Here is a 20691-nt window from a genome sequence, read left to right as displayed (position 1 = left end):
TACTTTCTCCTAAAAAAGGGGATGATGGTATTTGAGAGTTTCAGTAACAAAAGGTATTTAGTGACCAGACACAGTGCATCAATGAAAGAAATTTGAAAATGTATTGCTGATGAGAAAAAGTTAAAAATTAGATTTCTGGTGGGAAATCAAATAAAACATATATGTGAATCTAATTTATGATGCATCCATGAAAATAGCTCTGATGGCTAACTTAAATGTCACCTCCTCCCTGAGGCTCTCCCATCTTTCCTCTAACAGAGTTAGCTAACTAGTCCCTCTGTGCTCCCAAATATTGTTACAATCTATGTTTAAGAATAGATTCATAATTTTAATACAAGTAATAAATAGTGCTATTTCTATGTTATATTTTAGGGAAGAAATATAGTGACTAAGAATATAGATTTTTGGGGCGCCTGGGTGGCTCAGTCGTTAAGCGTCTGCCTTCGGCTCAGGTCATGATCCCAGGGTCCTGGGATCGAGCCCCGCATCGGGCTCCCTGCTCGGCAGGAAGCCTGCTGGGAACCGAAGGCAGACGCTTAACGACTGAGCCACCCAGGTGCCCTGAGAATATAGATTTTGGATTTAAACAGACCAAGTTCAAAGTCTAGCCTTATCATTTGCTAGGTATGTGACCTTGGAGAAGCTACTTAGCCTCTCTGAACCTGTGTCCCCATATGTAAAATGGGAATAATAGCATTTACTTCATAGGATTGTTGTGAGAACAAGTATTTGCAACATGCTGACCTACCCCAAAACACAGTCAATAAATAATAGGTATAATTATTTTTATTACAGAACTTGCCATGTTGCATTGCAATAACCGGTATAGGAATGTTTTTGTCCCTTGACTGTGAATATTTAGGCAGCAGGCCCTGGGTTCTGACCGTTCTCCCTCCCAGCAGAGTAGCTCATATTTATAAGCAATCCATATGTGCTTGCTGGAAGATAAAATAGCCATGGAAAGTGCCAGACCAAATGCTTTATCCTCAAAAGTTCTGTATCCTTACTGAGATTTTTTAGAACCAATTCTAACTACAAACTTTGACTCTTATAATCATTATTATACAGGGTCATTTCCATGTTTAACAGAAGCTAACATTTAATGAGCACTTACTATGTGGCAGGTTTGTCCCGGTGGTTTACACTGTATTTAAGCTATTCTATGAGGTAGATGTTAGTTCTTCTTTAACAGATGAGGAAACTGTTAGGCCCAGAAAGGGTGCTGGGCACTCTGACTTCTGAGATTTTGTTAGGGTCCTCAGGAATGTCCTGGCTCTCTCTCTTTTCATTTGAATACCTAGGAAGGTAGTGAGGAAAAGAAGCAACCATATATTTTTCTTTTGCCTTAGTAAAACATTTTATTTATTTTGCAGTCCCTTATCTCTTCTGGAAAAACAAACAAAAGAAATTCTTGCTTCATTCATGATTTTACCCCTGCGGAGGTCCGGGGCCGGATTTCTTCCCTGCAGAGCCCTGTAGAGACACTAATGGAGGTTACAGAGTTCCATTGAGTACCCCAAGCAATAATTATTTTTTTAAGATGGGTTTGAAATAGACTTAGTACATTAAAATAATAATAAGAATTCACATCCCATCTATGTGTATAAAAACAATCAAATCACCTGTGTGATCATAAAACTATAAATAAGCTAAATAAAATTGAGAGTGGAGGGCCTTAAGAACTTTTCAAAAAGCAACTTGCTCTCAAAGAGAATATTTTATCCCACATGATTGTGCTGTTGTGTTAAGGAAATTTATCAACTGTTTGTTCATGTTGCCTACAGGAGTGAAAGCTGTTTTAGAAATAAGGAAAACCTTGAAATTATTTTATTTCAAGGAAGCTGATTGGAATCTGTCCAGATTCCACATTTGTTCCTATTGACCAGAAGTCTTCTGACTTGGGAAAATATTTTTAATTCTCTCCCCCTTTCCTCAATGTCCTACAAAGACCTGCGTTAGGATGGGAACCATTTGCAGAGTCCCAAAGGAGTCCTCCATTTGCCTGACAAATAATGGTGGAGATGCGAGCCGCAAGGGGCCCCGCAAGAAGAGGGTGAAGATGCCTCAGAATAAACTTTTCCAGCATTCTATGCATACTTTCTTCATTCATACTAACATCTGCCATATGATAGATAAAATGTGGTTCTGGAGAGCATTATATGATTTTTCCTTTCACATACATAGTAAGAGATGCAAAAAAAAAAAAAAGAGAGAAAAGAAAAAAAAGTCACTTTTAAGAGAACAACTGCATGGTGCCCGGCATATTTATTCTTTCAAAAGTTGGCCTTAGTTTGCTTCCAGAATTAGAGAAATAGCAGAGGCCACAACATTAGATAGAGATCAATTGTTATTCTTCTCTCAAGAAGTAAATAAATTAAAAGGAACCGGGGAAAAAACCAGCCAGGTCCCTGAAATAGGAATTTTGCCTTATTTTTGCTAACATTTCAATACTACTACCACCACCACTACTACTACTACTACTACTACCACTACTACCACTACTACTACTACTACTACTACCACTACTACTACCACTACTACTACCACTACTACTACTACTACTACTACCACCACCACCACCACCACCACTACTACTACCACCACCACTACTACTACTACCACTACCACTACTACTACTACTACTACCACTACTACTACTACTACTACTACCACCACCACCACTACTACTACTACTACCACTACTACCACCACTACTACTACTACTACTACTACTACCACCACCACCACCACTACTACTACCACTACTACTACTACTACTACTACCACCACCACCACCACTACTACTACTACCACTACTACTACTACTACTACCACTACTACTACTACTACTACCACTACTACTACTACTACTACTACCACCACCACCACTACTACTACTACTACCACTACTACCACCACCACTACTACTACTACTACTACTACTACCACCACCACCACCACTACTACTACTACTACTACTACCACCACTACTACTACTACTACTACCACTACTACTACTACTACTACTACTACTACTACTAAGCTCAAACACATGAAGTAGGAAAAGGAATGCCATCTGCTGAAACTATATTCTGATGTACTACCAAGAAGTCACCTGGGAAATATGTACTGAAATTCGGAATCAGTTTAATCATAAAGGTAGCTGGTGTCTGCTCAGCAGTATTTTCTATAGTGAAACAGGTAGCCCTTCCTTGGAAAAATACTTTGAAAAATACTATAATTGTGGGACTTTGTCCTGGAATTGAGCCTGGGATTGCTTCTGGCTTCAGCTCTTGGTGGGAGATAATATTCTGAATGGATGAAATAAGAAGCATAGTGTACTAAGAGTGACAGATAATGTCTTCCCGCAAGGTACTCATTAACTGGTTGATGGATAAATGATGGAGAATGCTACTGGCTGTTTGGGGTATTAGGGCTGCCACTGGGGACATCCAGAAGCAATGGGTCTCATTACTCCCATTAGTTTTGGGTTTTTCCCTTCCCCAAAAGTTTCTTTCTTTTTTCCTTCATTCATCGGTTGATGCTTGCCCTGTGCCAGGATCTGTCCTTGGAACTGAAAACACAGCTATGAACATCATAGATATTGCTCTTATAAAGCTGACATCCTAAGAGGTAGAGAGCAAAACAAAGAAAGAAAACCTTAGTCAATAACCTTAGGCCTCACAAGTGTTCGTGGCTCTGATCCCGTCTGCGTGGAAGTTAGGACATGCCGGAAATGAGAGCAGCAGAGACGGCCTCTCTTGGGAGCTCCTGGCTCTGGACCTTTCCTAGGGAATCGACTGGCTCAACCTTCATCATCTGAAGCCCTCAGTTAAAAAACTGAAATCAGAAGAGGGCACTGCACTGGAAAAAACCAAAATTGTCAGGATAACAAACAAATCTCGTAGGTCTTCTTCTTAAAAAAATGCTCATTTAGGCATTATAGGCTTGAGTTTACTTGGCTGCATCTACCATCAGAAAAGGCAGTCATTTTATTGATGGATTGATTGATTGATTTTTTAGAAAAAGCAGTCATTTTAAAGTGACAATGGGTATCTGATCGGTTCTACAGATGTCTTCCCTCACCGCCCCTCCTCCCTACCTTTATCACCACAATCCTCCCTCGTTTTGCTTTATATACTATAATTGAGTAAGAATCAGGGTCTGGAGTCTACATTTTCAACAAGGCTAAGTCCACATCATCCTCTGATGCCAGACAATTTTCATGTCATTTCACGTCATTTGTGGCTCTGTAAAAAAGGTGCTACGTTCCTCTAACTTCCCCTGTGAAAGTTGTCATAATTTGCCTTTTATGTATAAAAGTTTTCTACCATGCAGAAGGAGGGAGCCAAAGTCTGGTTTCATTTGTTGCCAATGGTTCTAGTTCAGGCAAGCCCTTCAAGTTTTGCCGCGTGGGGGAAGTCCCTCACTGGATTGCTTGACTTCCAGCATCAGACTTTAAACGTCCGGGCTGTTGAGTTAGAACTCACATGTATGATGCCATGTTTGGATGTTATTGCACAGATGGTGTTGAATTTATTTTCCAAGTGGGTCCACTGTTGTCACGTGTGAGCCATTGTTACCTTTCCCATGAACCTGCGGGACTGGATCCTGAAGAACAAGGGTGTGGAACGGAGCCAGTCCAGCAGCATGTAGGGACTGCTTACCCCCTTCTTACTGCCCTCGGCAGGACCACACAGAGTTGGGTGGCAGCAGGAAAGCCAGGCAGCTGTAGGGGGGCAAGCCCAGGGGGTACCATTCCATGCCAGGCAGGTGGAAGAAATGCAGTCAGACCCCCTCACAACTCCGGGCCATGTGGCATAGGTGTGGCAGGACTAGGAGCACCAAGATCAAGAGACTTCTTCATCAGGAGGGAAGTGGTCCTTGTGGAAAAAAGGTGTGTGGTAGTCTGTGGATTAAAAATCAGGACAGAGTATCAAGAGTTATGATCAAAAGCTGTGTCCCCCAATTAAAGGAAGACCTTCACACAATGATCATGTGGAAGGAAGCCTCTGACACTCACTGGAGAACATGGCTATTATGTCCCCTAGAATAAAACAAGAGAGACAATAACATTCATTTGAACATTGCACCAAATATTGATGCATGTATTCACCTTTTAATCAAAGTTTCCTCTCTTTTCTTGGGTTCCAAGATTACGTGGTGTATTTGTTATCTATCGCTGCATGAAAAGTTGTCCTAGCTTAAAACAACTGATGTATCTCACACAGTTGCTGCGGGTCAGGAATCAAGGAGTGGCTTCTCTGGATGGCTCTACCTCACGGCCTCTCTCACGAGGTTGATGGGGAGCTCTGGGCCAGGGGGTGTAGACATCTGAATGCTTGTCTGAATGCTCCCAAGATGGCTCACTCACATGGCTGCTGACAGGAGGCCTCAGTCCTCACTACATGGGCCTCTCCGAGGGCTGCTCAAATGTCCTCATGACATGGCAGCTGTCTTTTCCCAGAGCCGGTGACCCAAGGACAAGGCTGGAGCCACAATTCCTTTTATTTAAAATTGATCACAAGGCACATACCATCACTTTTGCCATCTTCTGTTCATTAGAAGTGAGTGATTAAGACCAGTCCACAGTCAAGTGGGGAGTGGGAATTTGGATCTACCTTTTAGAGAAGGAACTGTTGAAGAATTTTAAACTCCTACATATAGTATTCATCTAGTATGTCAGAAGATGTAGTATGCTCAGGGCCAGTTGCAGGATTTGTGGGACTCAGTGCAAAATAAACATGAAGGACCACTTAAGAATCATTAAGAATTTCAAGACAGTTGACAGCAGAGCATTAAACCAAGCATGGTCTCCTTCTAGGTATCAGGCCCTGTGCACAAGTGGGAAGGTCGTCCTGCATATAGTGGTGAAGAGCACGGGCTTTGAAATCAAGAGTTTGGGGGCGCCTGGGTGGCTCAGATGGTTAAGCGTCTGCCTTCGGCTCGGGTCATGATCCCAGGGTCCTGGGATCGAGCCCCACATCAGGCTTCTGGCTCAGCGGGGAGCCTGCTTCTCCCTCCCCCTCTGCCCCCTGCTCATGCTCTATCTCTGTGTCTCAAATGAATAAATAAAACCTTTCAAAAAAAAAATCAAGAATTTGAATCCCAGCCCCACTGCATCATAATTGTGTGCCTCTTGGGAAAATTACTTAATATCTGTGAATTTGAGAGTCCATTTTTCTAAAATGGGCATGATTAATTTACCTTTCACTTAGAGTTTCTGTGAGGACTAAATGAAGTAAATACTTCAGGCTTATAGGAGGCACTTGAGAACTTGTAGGTATAATGATTACCTTTTTAAGAAGCTTTAGGGGTGGAGAAGAGAAAAGAACCACTGAGCTCATAACTCAGGTTGGTGATTTAGCTGATCGTCATAAACTCCTTAAGGTAGGAATAAGCATCTCATGCTCTCTGTGTTACCAACATCGCTTTTCCCTAGCGTGAACCCATACGTTCATGAGTTCAAAAAATGTGTCCTGTAAACTACAACAAGAATGGTCAAGGTGATGTGTTTCAGAAATGGCTGGTTTCAACATCGTAAAAGGTCAAACCAAAGCTGCTATTTTAAGAAAATCCATATAAGAAGATCAGTGTCTCTCATTGGCTGTTTTAACACGAGGCATTTATCAGTACCTTAGAAATGGTTGCCATGAACTACTTTCTATTAATAAACTCACTTGATGAGGCTGAATATTAACTGGGAACTTCCCATAGCAATACTCTCTTTGAGTGACTCAAAAACCAAATGCCAAAACTAAAACTATTCCTGGGTGAGGTCTTCATCCTGGCAAAATTAGTTTGTGAGACACTACAGAGCTTCCGGCAGGCTCTCTGCTTCCTTTCTTAGGCAGCTGAGCAGGGCCCAGTGAACAGTGGGGTGGAATTTGTGCAAACTCCACGCCCACAGCCGAGGTGTGCCCTTCCCAGTGCTCCAGCTAGCCTGCTTTTGAGGTGCTGCGCCACACCAGACACCCGGCCTCATTCAAAACCCTGTCAAGTGTTCCATGTATGCCTTCCACTAGGCTCTTAACCACAGCATACTGTTGGGCCCAGACGTCTTTGTGCATCTGGCAAAAATCACATACACCAGTCCATGAAGTAGAGTCCACAGGACCAGGAATCCAGTACTGGGCCTTGAAGTGCTACTGAGTGGTGCCCCCCAAAACCGATACACGTTCCAGGGGTGCCTCTCCTGTTTCTTCTAAAAAGATGGTCTCAACAAGGACCTGAGTGAGGAAAGACAGAGGTACCAGTTATTTATCTGCATGAGCAGATAAACAGGAAACATTAAGAAAAATAATGCAAGGGGTCCCTGGGTGGCTCAGTGGTTTGAGTGTCAGACTGTTGGTTTCGGCCCAGGTCAGGATCGTGAGATGGAGCCTCCTGTCAGGCCCTGTGCTCAGCTGGGAGCCTGCTTGAGGTTCTCTCCCTCTGCCCCTCCCCCCATTTGCGCACAAACTCTCTCTCTCTCTCTCTCTCTCTCTCTCCCCCCACTTTCTCCCTCTCTCTCAAATACATGAAATCTGTTAAAGAAAAAGGCCCATTAACATCACAAAATAAAGAAGCCAGGTGTGAGTGTAAATAGACTTTTTTCCCCCACTTAACTACAGGCAGTGCGGTGTTCTTAGCTAGAGTCTTCTATTTCTCAAGGAACTACTTTATTTATTCTCCAGTCCAAAATTAGTTCCCTAATTTGAAGCAGCAATAAACAAACATTACTAAAGAAATCCCTCGGGCTCCCTTCTCCCACACCCTATCCCTCCACACACATTTTTTTCTGCTGCTTTGTTTGTTCTCAGTTCTTTTTGCCTTTGTGCTCAACATGAGGACCTGCAGCGGTTTGACTTTCTGAAATCTCTTTATGAGTCTCTTGAAAGACATTTAAATTCCATTTTGACAGGAAAGAATTAAATTCACATTAATTTCAATCCATTATGTATTGAGTCCAAACAGACTTCGGTTACATCAAAGTATGGATTTCAGTTCTCTCCTGGTTTTTAGGACGGTAATTCTTCTGTTGGCCTGTTCTAGATAGCACTGTACAGCGGGCACGAATGGAGCCTCTGATGAGCTATGGCTCTAGCCGACTTGGAGAGAGACCCTCCTCTCCTATCTCTTCTTGACTTCCAGTCTTTGCCACCTTCTCTTCCTTTCCTCCCTTTCTTCCTTTGACCTCCCTTCCTTCCCTTCTGTCCATCAGTGAAGAACTCCACAGCCATGTGGCTTTTCTCTTCAGACTCATCTCAGCACTGTCTTCATAAAGAAGAATGTGCTGGTCATTCGCCTGGTGGCTCTGGCATTTCCCCTGCTCTGTTCTCCATCATAGAGGACTACCTTTTCCAGCTTCTTTGCTTTCTGGCTTCCACATAGGCTGCGCCAATGGGAGCAATGGGTAGAAGGTTGAGGAGTAGAAGGAGGGGAGAGCTGCGAGTTTCTCTTGCTTTCTTTCTGTTTGGAGTGGTTTCTCTGGCAGCGGCTGCTTCTTCATGATTCTAACTGCTGTCAAATGGCCCCTCCCTCCGTGGTCTCAGCATCTGCCAGGAAGCCTCCCTCTGCCCTTCTAACTTCTCTGTGAGGATTCTTTCTTCCAGGCTCTGATAACACCACCCTCTCCCCGGGTTCCTCCAGCCTGAGGGGGTCGATGGCTTCTGACTTTTGTTAATCTTTAGGTTAGCCTCACCATCTCTACTCAACTCTTGGGTTCTGCTTCTTCCATCACATGTATAACAAATTCCTGAATTAAAATCGCTTTGTTTGAAACACCTCTAGAAGTTTCTGTTTTCTCATCTGGGTCCTGACCGGACGGGGGGCTCCAGATTATAGCAATAATAAACAGCGGGAGCTTCCACCTTGGGGCACATGTGGAGGTAGGTGCTGGGAGAGAGCATGGAATTTCTGTGCCCCTTTCCACATATTTGATCCCACGTGTCTCTTCCATCTGGCTGCTCCCTGAGTTATATCCTTTTACAATAAACCAGTAATTTAAAATCAATTTAAGAAGATTATAACCTTCTCTGAATCTCTCAGATCTCAAGTCTTACAAAGTCCTCATAAGCTGAATGCAGATGACAAGAAGTCAGAGAGTAGCAGAGCCTTAAGATGGAGTGAATCCTAAATGACCACGTGGCGGGGCACAGCCTACTGAACAGGAACCTCAAACTGGTGCACGCACAAGAAAGAAACAATTATTGCTTTCATGCCGCTGTATATTTGGATGGTTATTTGTTACATCTGCTTATTTCACTCCACCTGAGGAGAATGTGAGTGATCCTTGGAGAAGAGGTAATACTTAAGCAACAGCTTAAATCTTGAAAGTGTAACTTATATAAATAATAATCGTATAATATGTATGCAAATTTTAATTGATTTTTGGACTGATGAGATTATCAGATTTACAGTGGTAATGGAATCTTCCTTGTGTATAACTCAATCAGCGGGTGAACGTGCTTAGACGACTGTGTTACTAGGATTCTCATTGCCATCTGGGTGGGCACATCCGGCTACTGGCACCGTTGCCTTTGACTCCAGTGATAGGGTTTTGGTCAGTCATCTTGAACCTCACCTGATAGTAACATATCTCTGTTTATGAGTCTGGGAAATATTTGCTATACAACAGTGGCTGGTAGCCCTCGGTGAAGTCAAAAGCCTTTTGGGAGAATCTGAGGACTGGTAGAATCCTCCCCCCAGAGAAATAGGCCTATATGCCACAATTGTAAGCAAGCATGTGCACACACACGCTCACATGCAAAACACGCGCACACACACACACACACATTGACATAAATCCCAGTAGGATTATTGATCCTGGATTAAGAATCTCTCATTCCCCCAACCTGCCACACAGTCCTTGGTCACATATTACTCTTCTATCCATAATCAAGGTGCACTGGGTATGGCCTGTGGATGTAGTTTTAGAAAGAATTTATTTTCTTCCCATTCACCTGTTTTTTAAAAATACAAAAATCTATTAGACACTATGTGGAGAGAGTCTTCCTTATTTTGGATTTATCCTGAGGCAGATAGTTCCACGTCTTACTTATGTTAAAAGATTTCTCTACAGTGGTATTTAATGTTTCTGCACGTGAAACAGTAATTTCTTCCTGCTGTTTTGAGATATCTGTCTTTCTTATTGGCACTACATGAGATAAAGTTCTATAATTGGGGCAGAGATTTACGGAGTGTTATTGTTGAATGTGTGTTTATGTTGCTTTCCTGTGGTGAAAGACCCATAACACAAGACTTCCGTTTCGGGATTGATCCGGGGCCTCGTGTAACATGTAGGCTGTAATAAGTCACATAAGTCACAACAGATGCTGCCTATTTGGTCCCTGCTATTCCCACGTGGGTTCCAGGGTGGATAATTTTGCTCATTCTTTTGGCCTTTGCTATGGCTTGTCAGGGACTGGACTCATGTTCATAACTCTGAGGAGTGCTCAGCTGTGAAATAAGTCCTGAAAAATGAAATGCAATTGATCCTGAGCCATTGTGATCTTTCAGGCCCATGTAAGCAAGAAGTAAGTATTTAAAGTGGCCCAATAAATCTTTTTGAGTTTAAAAAGTTCATAGATTAAAAATATTTATGAATTGACCTGGGCAGGAAGGCTGGGGAAAACATATGCATTGGTTCTGCAGTAGAGATGGAAAGCAGTGGGGAACATACATGATAAGCCGAATGAGGTCAGCGTGGGGTATCTGTTTCTACAGAAATAAGAATCCTTTAGCACCAAAGTGTGGAAATGTATACTAGAAGTATAGGAGACACCAGTTCCAATATGGATTAAAAACAAAAAATAGCTTTTAAAAAACCATCTATAGTTATTTATTGTGGAAGAGGATAATATACTAAATTTCACGAGGTTTACCATAAGAGGAAAGAGGTAATCGTTCAAATTGAGCAATGAGAGCTATGCAGGACCCACAAAAGAAGATACTGGAAAAAAAATTGTATTCATTAATTCATGCATGCATGCATGAAACAAGAATTTGTTGAGTACCTACTATATTCTGGGGAACCATGTTAAACATGGGAATAAGGAAATAATAAGATGTGATTCTGTCCTCAAGATTGTCTCAGTGTAGTGAAAGAGAATGATAAGCAGATGCTGAGGCCTAGCAGTGTCCAGGGCAGCATGAGGGATCTCATTGCCTTTAGGACTTGGAGGGCATTACAAAGGAGAGGGGAGTTATATCCATGGGATGAAGGTGCCAAAGACCTGAAGCTAGACTGTACATTCCTGGAAGGTTCCAGACCTTGACCATCATGTTCACCATCCCATCCTAGTGATGGAGCCAGCATAGGACTGAGTAGGCACTCAAATACTTCTTAATGTAGGTCAAATATCATCTACTTCACTCTTTGGCCTTGGGGTAATGATGCCTGACCACAGGCAAGAATGGGAGTTCCCAAGGTTGAGTCTCTTCTATGGCTGATAATCTAGAGTAATTACACACCAATCAAAATCACTCAGTGGGACCAAGTCATTTAGGCATGGAAGAGCCCGTTTGCTAAGAAATAAAGAGATTCTCTTTCCCATACCCAAGCTAAATCTGGGTGATGATATCTGCTTTAGGCTGATAAAGATTCACAAAGAATATCAAAAAGTTTTTAACATGCTTTTCAATTTAATGGAACTGTGGACTTGTAGAAGCGTGCTAGACCCTGCAGGACCCCTCCCAGAGTAGATGCTAGTTTTCATATGAGTTTTAAGAAGACTTCAGAAGAGTGGGAACTTTTGAAGCAATTTATAGACCCAAAGCCCCAGAGGAAGGCATTTGAGGAAAGTATTTGACCCTGAGCTGTGTCAGGGTCATCTAAGATTTGGGTAGAACTTGTCAAGCACCCACTTGCTGAGATGGGGGTTGGGGCAGGTGAGGGCAGGCTTGGCAAGAGGGTCCCAGGGGGTCAAAGACATAAACGTCTGCTCCCTTCTCTTAGTCATATTGACATGTATGGATTGGGGGAGAAATACCCACATTTTGGTGTGTCTGATGGGAAAGAAGTTTATGCAACTCTTCAGTAGAAGTTCTGCTTGCTTTGGAAGTTGGGTTACTTTTCAGTGCCCTGGCTCATGTGGCCCACTTCTTCCTCTGTATAAGGTAGACTCTGCCTTGCTGCTACTCTCTTAAAAGTTTTTCCAGCTTTAGTTGGAATTGAAATAGATCACCACTGTGAAGACATCATAGGACCTGTTTTGTTCTACCTTGCTGAGAAAGTCTTTAAAATTGCTCTAAGATCCATCTGGAAATAATAACTGAGATGATAGGCCAGTTCAATTTACTTAAAGTAATAATATATGAAATTTGTTCACCAGTTCAACAATGTTTATTGAATATCTTGTATGTTCCTAGGCTCTGGGGATACAACAGTGAACCAAAGAGACAAAATTTCTGCCCTCATGGAGCTTCTCAACTTGTACAGAAGATGTTAAGATTGAGAACGCTGCTGAAGCAATGAGCAAATCTGCTACCAAGGCTTGGCTCATTTTTCCAAGTTAAATTTTGATTTATCTAGTCAATAGAATCTTAGCCTGGATTATATGTCATCTTGGTTGTTAATAAATTACATTTTTTTGTTAAGCAATTATCTTTCTCCATCAGCATTATCCTATGCTAACACTTGTGATGAATGTATACACTAGACTCAAATAAATGGACATTTAGTTTTAGGGACTGCAGCAGAAACTGAGTCTTACTTTTCATGTTTGCTAAATGGCTCTTCATTTGGGATAGACAGCCAGTATTTTTTTTTCCTTTGCCATAATATTTGCTTTTCCTTACAGTCCTCCTCGAGTCTCCTCAGCAACGAGATGACAAGCTCCCTAGTTATCATTAGAAAAATGAAAATGCTTTTTTAAAAAGATTGGAAAAAAGTCTAGCTATTTTTCAGATTGATTTATTGTTTTACAGCAAGTTTTTGCCATAATGCTACTAACATGCTACAGCTTGAGAGAAAATAAAAAAGACAATTATTTTACTAGTTAAAATGACAGAATGCAAAATTGTAAAATGTCGGGGGGAAAATGCAGGCAATTTAAATTTCCTGGCAATGGGTCTATAAATTATTTGAAGGATCAGAGTATTCTGAGCTATGGACAAATGCATTTTGTGGAGGAAAAAATTACACTTGGAATTTTCCTGCCTGATTTTAGTGCTCAATTACATTGTTATGCTTTTATAAAGAATAGTTGCTTTTGATCTTCCGATAGGCCAGTACCTATAAGGAACCCTATCTGTGAGGTCTTTGAATTCTTCTTTTTTTATCTTCAAAAAGCTTTAGCGAATTTTCCTGCCCGGGAGAAATTCTATCAGCCATTTTATCCTTTAAGATCCTGTTGGCATTTATCTACTATTTAATTTTTTTCATTAATTTTATTTTTTATTGGATTATAATTGACATAACACGATGTTAGTTTGAGGTGTACAATGTAATAGTTTGATATTTGTATATATTGCAAAGTGATCACCAGTTGACAGGTCAGTCAACATCTATCATCATATGTAGTTCAAATAATCTTATTTTTTTCATTCTCATTGAAAATGAGAATTTTTAAGATCCACTCTCCTAGCCACTTTCTATCTACAGTTTCTTAAGTACTTAGAGTAAGAGTAGTGTTTATTGTCCTGGAGGCTGAAAACGCCAAAGAAATATTTCTTATAATACCCAATGTGAATTTCAAATAATACTGTATTAAGCATTTCTTTTCTTTTTTTAAGATTGTATATATTTATTTGACAAAGAGAGAGAGCACGCGCAAGCAGGCCGAGCAGCAGAGGGAGAGGGAGAAGCAGACTCCCTTGCTGAGGGGGGAGACTGACATGGGGCTTGATCCCCAGGATCAGACAATAAAGCGTTTATTTTCAAACCACTCTTTAAATACATAAAAAAAGTTTCTTTTGCATGAAACTCTGTAAGACATACTAATTCAGGGTTTACTGGACTTAAAGATTTTATTTATTTGAGAGAGACAGGGAGACAGAGAGAATGAAAGCAGGGGGAGGGGCGGGGGAAGAGGGAGAGAGAGAATCTCCAGCAGACTTACACCTGAGCGAGGACCCTGACGTGTAGCTCGATCCCATGACCCTGAGATCATGACCCTGAGATCACGACCTGAGCCGAAACCAAGATTTGGACTCCCAACCAGCTGAGCCAGCCAGGTTCCCCAAGAACACTTTTGAAAACAGGGTAAGCTCTCAAAGATTGTTCTTATTGTCGTGGGCCTGGTGCTTTCTAACTGAATTACTCCTTTGATCTAGAGATCTACCATGTAGTTGGAGAGGCCAAACATTTATATGAGAACAACTAGAAAGATTGTAGAACCTGGAACAAATTAATAGGTACTGAGACGATGTGGCATCAAGATATTACCACGGAGGAGAAGGCAGGATCCAATTCAAGAAGAGGGTCAGCAATAGGTGAGAACTGCGTTTAGTCCCAAAGGATAAGGAAAGCGGGTGACAACTAAGTGTTTGGGTAGGTAGATGAGAGAGAAGATGGCCAAAACAAAGACCCTTCAGTTATTTTAGAACTGGAGGCCCTTAGCACGTTAAAGACTGTGTGAAACAGCTCTGGACAGACAGCGTGAGGCTTCTGGTTAAAATTCTAAATGTAGCTATAGATGGGGCCAGTGAGAACACATAAAATTATGACTCTGGCTCATTATTTCTTTTGCTACACCAAAATGAGGTAGAAACAGGTCGTGTGGGCCTTTTGTGGTTTATTCCCCCCAAAGTTGAATTTAAAAAAAAATTTTTTTTTAAAAAGGCTCAAGTAGGGATGCCTCAGTGGCGCAGATGGTGAAGTGTCTGCCTTTGGCTCAGGTCGTGATCCGAGGGTCCTAGGATCGAGCCCCGCATCAGGCTCCCTGTTTGGCGGGGAGCCTGCTTCTCCCTCTCCCTCTATTGCTCGCCCTCCTTGTGCTCTCTTGCTCTCTCTGTCAAATAAAATAAAGTAAGATAAAATAAAATAAAAAGGGTTCAATTTAAAAACACCTAAGATAAAAGAAAAACAACAAACCCTACACATTTAGTGGTAATACTCTTCCTGGGAACACACAAATGTGCTTTTATATCTACATTTTCCCACAAGGATTGCAGGATTTCTTTTGTTTTAATTTAAATCATTGCATGTTTTCATTGACCTAAAGTATACTTCTTATATTCTTTTCACTCCTGTAATTTGAAAATTTATGTTTTTCACCTTAAAATCATAATAATAGTCTTTCTGCTTCTTCATATATTCTGCTTCCTTTAAATAGATTGATAGGAAAGTAAAAAATGCTTTTGTAGTTGGCGGATTTATTATCCATTCTTGACAGGTACTAGAACTGTAATTTGCTTCTCTTAAATTCAAAACTTGTTGATTGATTGACTTTGAAAAGAATGGTCAAGAAGGTAAAAAGTATTTAAAAACCTCATGGTATGTCTTCAGGAGTTTGGATTTTGAGATTTATGAAAACTAGGTTAATGGTGTTTTTGAAAGAGGAGCAGAACTTGGCTCTAGAAACACTCTTGGCTTCCTAATAGCTTCTTGGTTCATTTTCTCAGTGATTATTAGGATGAGTTCAACAGTTTCTAACATTTTCTTTTCTGAATTTGCTGAAAGCCAGGGAGAGAGAGCTAGGTCCTTCTAGAGGCAGAATTGTTTCCACATAACTAAATTCCCTATCTTTTCCTTGGGGCAGGAGCTCCAAAATCTTCCTAAGTGTAGCTTTCTCAGGAGTCCTTAACAGCACATACTTGTCCCAAACCTACTTTTTAAGAAAACTTGGCCCTCTTCAAAGATGAAATGATGATAGAGTTCCCCCACTTTTTCAAACCATTTGTTTACATTTGGTATTTGTGAACCTGCCATTTGAACTTGTTATTTTTTGGAAAGCTGGACCAGATAGAGAGGTCAGAGTCTTCCTTATTGCCAAGCTGCTATAAGTAACCTGTTTGGAACCAGAAATCAGACAGGCAAAATGGAAAAGTAAGTCTAAATGTGTCATCCGGTAGCAGGTCCACACACTGGGAAGACTGGTGTGCATCAGGCTAGGTTAGCGAGGTCCGAAGCAGTGTGACTGCGGTGGAGACTGTGGAGTCAGACTGCCTGGGTTCAAATCCCATCTCTGCTGCTATGTAACGACCCCTCCAAAGACAATCTCTCAATATTGTTGTGTCTCCTGATTCTGGGCACTGACGAGGTTCAGTTAGGGTTTCTCTCCTGGTCTCTTATGCACTGTGGTCAGTCAGTGACTGGGGCTGGGGTCAACCCAAAGGCTCAGGAGCTCACATATCCAGCTGTAGGCTGGGTTCTCAGTTGGCACCATATGCTGGAACATCTAGCCCTGACCTTGCATGTAGACTGAGCTTCCTCATCGCATGGCAGCCATGATCCAAGGGTGAGAGCTCCAAGAGAGGGCCAGGTTTGAAAGCTGTAGCTCCTTTTATCACCTAGAATCAGAAGTCATACAGCATCGCTTCTGCTGCGTTCTATTCATTAGAATCAAGCCACTAAGTTCAGCCATATTCAAGAGGAAGGCAATCAGACTCCACTCTTTAATGGGAGGAGTGTCAAAGAATTTGTGGACATATCTTCAAATCACCATTGCCATGTATTAGCTGGAAGATCTCTCTGGTTTCGGCTTTCCTTGTCTATAAAATTAGAACAAGAAAGAAACCTACCTCAGGTTTCGGTGAGGATTAAACAAGAATGGAACAGTACCTGATATTCAATATACCTCAGCTTACCCCATTATCATGTCTTCTTTGGATCTGAATTGATGCAGATAGTGTCATCAATGATGATACAGTTCTAAGCAGATAGAGTCTGGGCAATTGCCACCTTTCCAAACTCTCCTGGTGACATTTGACAAATCCCAGTGCCTGTGGTTCTTATGCCTCTGGGAACAGAGTTACTATATATGGTATGAATTCTTTGGTTCACCTCATTTTAGTGACAGTTTCCAGATATAGGTCAGTCCATTTAAACCTGGCCCCATTTATGGCAATTTATTTCATTATAGGATAAAGTAGTTAGAATCATGAGTAATAATTACTGTGCCCACATTGCTTTGAACACCTTAGCCGAGTAATCCTCACCTCACCCAGTGAGTAAGGTTGGAGGAGCACCCTGCCCTCCCCTGGGATGAGGAAACCGGGACCTGGGTCAAGTGGCTTGCTCTAAATTCCACCAAGTGGCAAGAGGCAGGCTGGAGTGAGAAGCTGGAGGTTCTGACTCTCTGGCCCCTCCACCATGCTTAAATAATATGCGGACTAATACCCCATCATTGATCATTACCCAGTGGCCATTGATATCCTATTTTCAGATACATATGGGTATTTGAAATTCCTTTTAAACTATCTTGTATTTTTTGTAGTAGAGAATTGGCCAGTTTCTACTTATTATAATGTGAGATATTAAAAACCTTGTAAATAAAAGGATACTTTGCTACTCAAAACACTTCCTTTCTCTTTCGGTCAAATTAATCCTTTCTGATGTTCTTGGGTAGCTGAACTTTTTTATCTAGGGCAGAAGGAGCAATTGAGAACACTCCCAGTCTTTGCTGGCATTCGCCCCCAGGCTGCCGCCTAGTTGTCCTCCCCTGCCAGTTACTACATTTCTTGTTTGATGTCAGTAAATTCAAGAGTAAAACAGGTATAAGGGCCGGGCTCTCTCTGTGGGTGCTGAGCGAGGACGCCTCCCCTTTCTTTCCTCTCTTCCGTTCCGGGCCGCATCTAGGCTAGCCCTCGGGTGCGCAGGCTGCCGCTTGCGCTCACCGGGGGGCGCTGTGCAGCCGGCACCGGGCGCCCGGAGGTGAGTCGGCTCGGAGGCGGTGGCTCCGGGTCCTGCCGGCGCGCGGAGGGGCGAATCCCAGGCGGCGAGGTCGCCGCCCCCGCCCCTCGGCCAGCCCCTCCGTCTGCGGGGGAGAGGGGAGTGGCCGCACGCCTCCCGCCGCCGCCGAGCTCTCCGCAGGCGCCCAGCACTCTGCAGTCAGGCGCGCACCAGAGCTCAGCCGCGGCGCGTGGAGGCAGTGTGGGAGCGCGGGGCGCGCAGAGGGCCGGCAGCCACGGGACAGCGTCCGCCCAGCAGCCTCCGTCGAGCAGCCGCCGCTGGAGTCCCGCGGCTTCGTGGTGGGCCCGCGTCCGGGAGCGCGGGGACGACCAGGAGGCGGAGCGGCGCTCGGCGAGGTAGCGCGAGCGCTTTCCCCCCTCTCCCCTGCCCTGCCCGCTCGCTCCGGCCGCGGCCCGCCAGGGGCAGTAGAGTGGGCGCCTCGTGCCTTTGTGCCCGAGGTGCCCGTGGCCCCGCCGTAGCCCACGGGGCACGGGGCAGCGGGGGCTGCGGCGCGCTCCTCCGGGCGCAGCGGCGCTGCGGCGAGAACCCGCGCAAGCTGGAGGTCGCGGGGGGTGGTCGTGACTCTGCAGTTGCTTCGGAGGCGGGTGGGGGAGAAGAAGGCTTGTAAACTAAGTTGCTCTTACTTTGCCCCATCCTCCTTGAATCTGCGGGCAAAGTGGAACCCAGATCTTCGTCGCTCTCACCCACACCCCCTCCTTTTCTCTGGCCCACAGCTGTTTCCTGGCCCCCTGGTTCTATGGAACGGCACGGGGTGGCCGCCTCAGGGAAGGAAAGCGTAGGGAGAACAATGGGGCGTCCTAGGGAGTGGGGTTCAGGTGCGGCGTGCCCCGGCGGCGGCGGCAGGGGAGAAAGGGGGTCCAGCACCCGATGGGGCGTCCCGCGCGTGCAGCTGCGCTGTGCTCCTTTGTTCCGCCGCGGCGGAGGGGGCTGCCCTGGGTCTCGTTTCCTGCCCGGGATGGGATTGATTCAGGGTCGTTGGGAAAGAAGGGGAGGGAGCGGGGCTGGAATGAAAACCAGATTAGGAACCGGAGTCCTGAAGGGTGATTGCTGGGGCCGGGAAGAGGGTTGGGAAGGGGTTGATGAGAGTGCATTGGAGAATTCATTGCCAACACAACATTTTGCCCACGGGCCCTGTGGGTTTCTGGAGCTTCTTTGTAATGCTTTGTTCAGACCGGCCGAGCGTTTATTGCCACAACAAGTTGTGCACTTCCTTGAGTTCTAGGCGCTCCCAGTGTTAGTTTGCTGAATTCAGATTTTAGTTATTGTGGAAGAAGACTTTTGTTTGTTTGTTTTTGTTTTTGTTAGGGATGAGGGTATTTGTGTGTAGGTGTGTGCCCGTGGACCTGTGTGTGTAGCTAGTGGATACTGGCTTGAATGGGTAGGAGGCAAATTTTATAGAATTGATTTTGACATAAAATAATTTTCTGCATTGTAATATAGTTTAACAATTTTCCAGGAATGTTTGAGGGGAAACCGCTATAAAATTAGACATTGCTAAATAAATGAATCAGATTATGTAACACTGAGTTGAAAAACCCTTTTGCAGGCTTTCTCAGAAAACACACCCCACACACCCCAGTGTTCGGGGTTTGAGTTGAGGACCCACTGCTTCTGTGCTTTCACTCCCCCAGTGTGGGCCACCTGGAGTAAGAAAGAGAACTCATACCATTATGGTCAATGGGAATTTTTTTTTTTAGGGGGAGGTAGAGTTAAGTGTAATATGGTGGACATTTGTTGAGTGACCCTTTTCTAGATTGGAATCAAGAAACCCAGGAGGAAAGGTTGACCTGGGGAGGGAGCCAGGGGGGATTGAATGATGAGTGTTTTTGAATAGGGTATTCCAAGCAAAACTGGGGAGGAGGCTGACATTTCCAGGCATTCATGGTTTGTGCCTATGGGACACTGGTGGAAGGATCCCAAAGTCGGACTGAAGGTTAGAATTACTGTGGTGATAATTGAGGAGACATCCAGTTATAGTAGTCTGGCTGCAGGCAGGAGTGGCAGATGACCCAGCGCTTCCTCTTTGACAACTCTGAGGACCCACGGTTAAACCACCCCACTGGGCATTCAATTTAAGACAACCAAATCTGAAAGCCTCTTAACCTTAGAAGGGGAATTAGGAGCTTACTCCAGGGGGAAAAAATGTTTCTTGCCCACGAAAGTGGTAATGGAAAAGAGCTGTATAAGCTGCTGCTGAGGATTTGTCTTTCTTCGTGGGGGATGCGGTCACATTTTCAGGCCAGCCTGAGAAGCAGTGGGACTTGTCCTCAGGAGCCATTATCCTGTGAAGTTGAAGTGGGATGTTGTCCAATCATCAAGCTGTTTGTTGTTATAACTAACACACTGCCTGGCAAAACATGGTGCCACAGGCAGCAAACAGAGGGAACAGAGGGAGACTTCTTCGTTATTGTTGTTGTTGCCATTTTGGACTTTTCATTTATGTTGTGAATTGTTTTGTAAAATATAGCACAGTTGGATTCCTCCCAGCTACTCATCGGAATATACATTAACAACAAGGAAGCCCGAGACTGTGTTAAGTGCTACTGGAGACACAGGGGTGGGGGTGGGAGTGGGGGTGGGGGTTCTCTTACATAGCTTGTCTCTGGCCAAAGGCTCTCCCCATGGGTCTCCCATTGTGTGGTGAGGCTGACTACTGGCTGCACCCCCTTCATGGGTTGGGATGAATCATCACTTTGTCAAGCCTGGTGTTAAAGACTCACTCTCCCGGGTTGCTGCACAGTTATGCAAAGCAAAGTGGAGCTTCTGACCTCAGTGGGGAAGGAATAGGGGGTAGGAGTGGTTTGGCGAAGAAGGGATCCTAAGAGTGTGAGATCCATGTTTTTTAGCATTTGTCC

Source organism: Eumetopias jubatus, unplaced genomic scaffold (genome assembly GCF_037043125.1).
Source record: "Eumetopias jubatus isolate StellerSeaLion01/CBP00866 unplaced genomic scaffold, mEumJub1_p1.0 scaffold_3, whole genome shotgun sequence".
NCBI lineage: Eukaryota > Metazoa > Chordata > Mammalia > Carnivora > Otariidae > Eumetopias > Eumetopias jubatus.
This window is presented reverse-complemented; position numbering follows the sequence as displayed.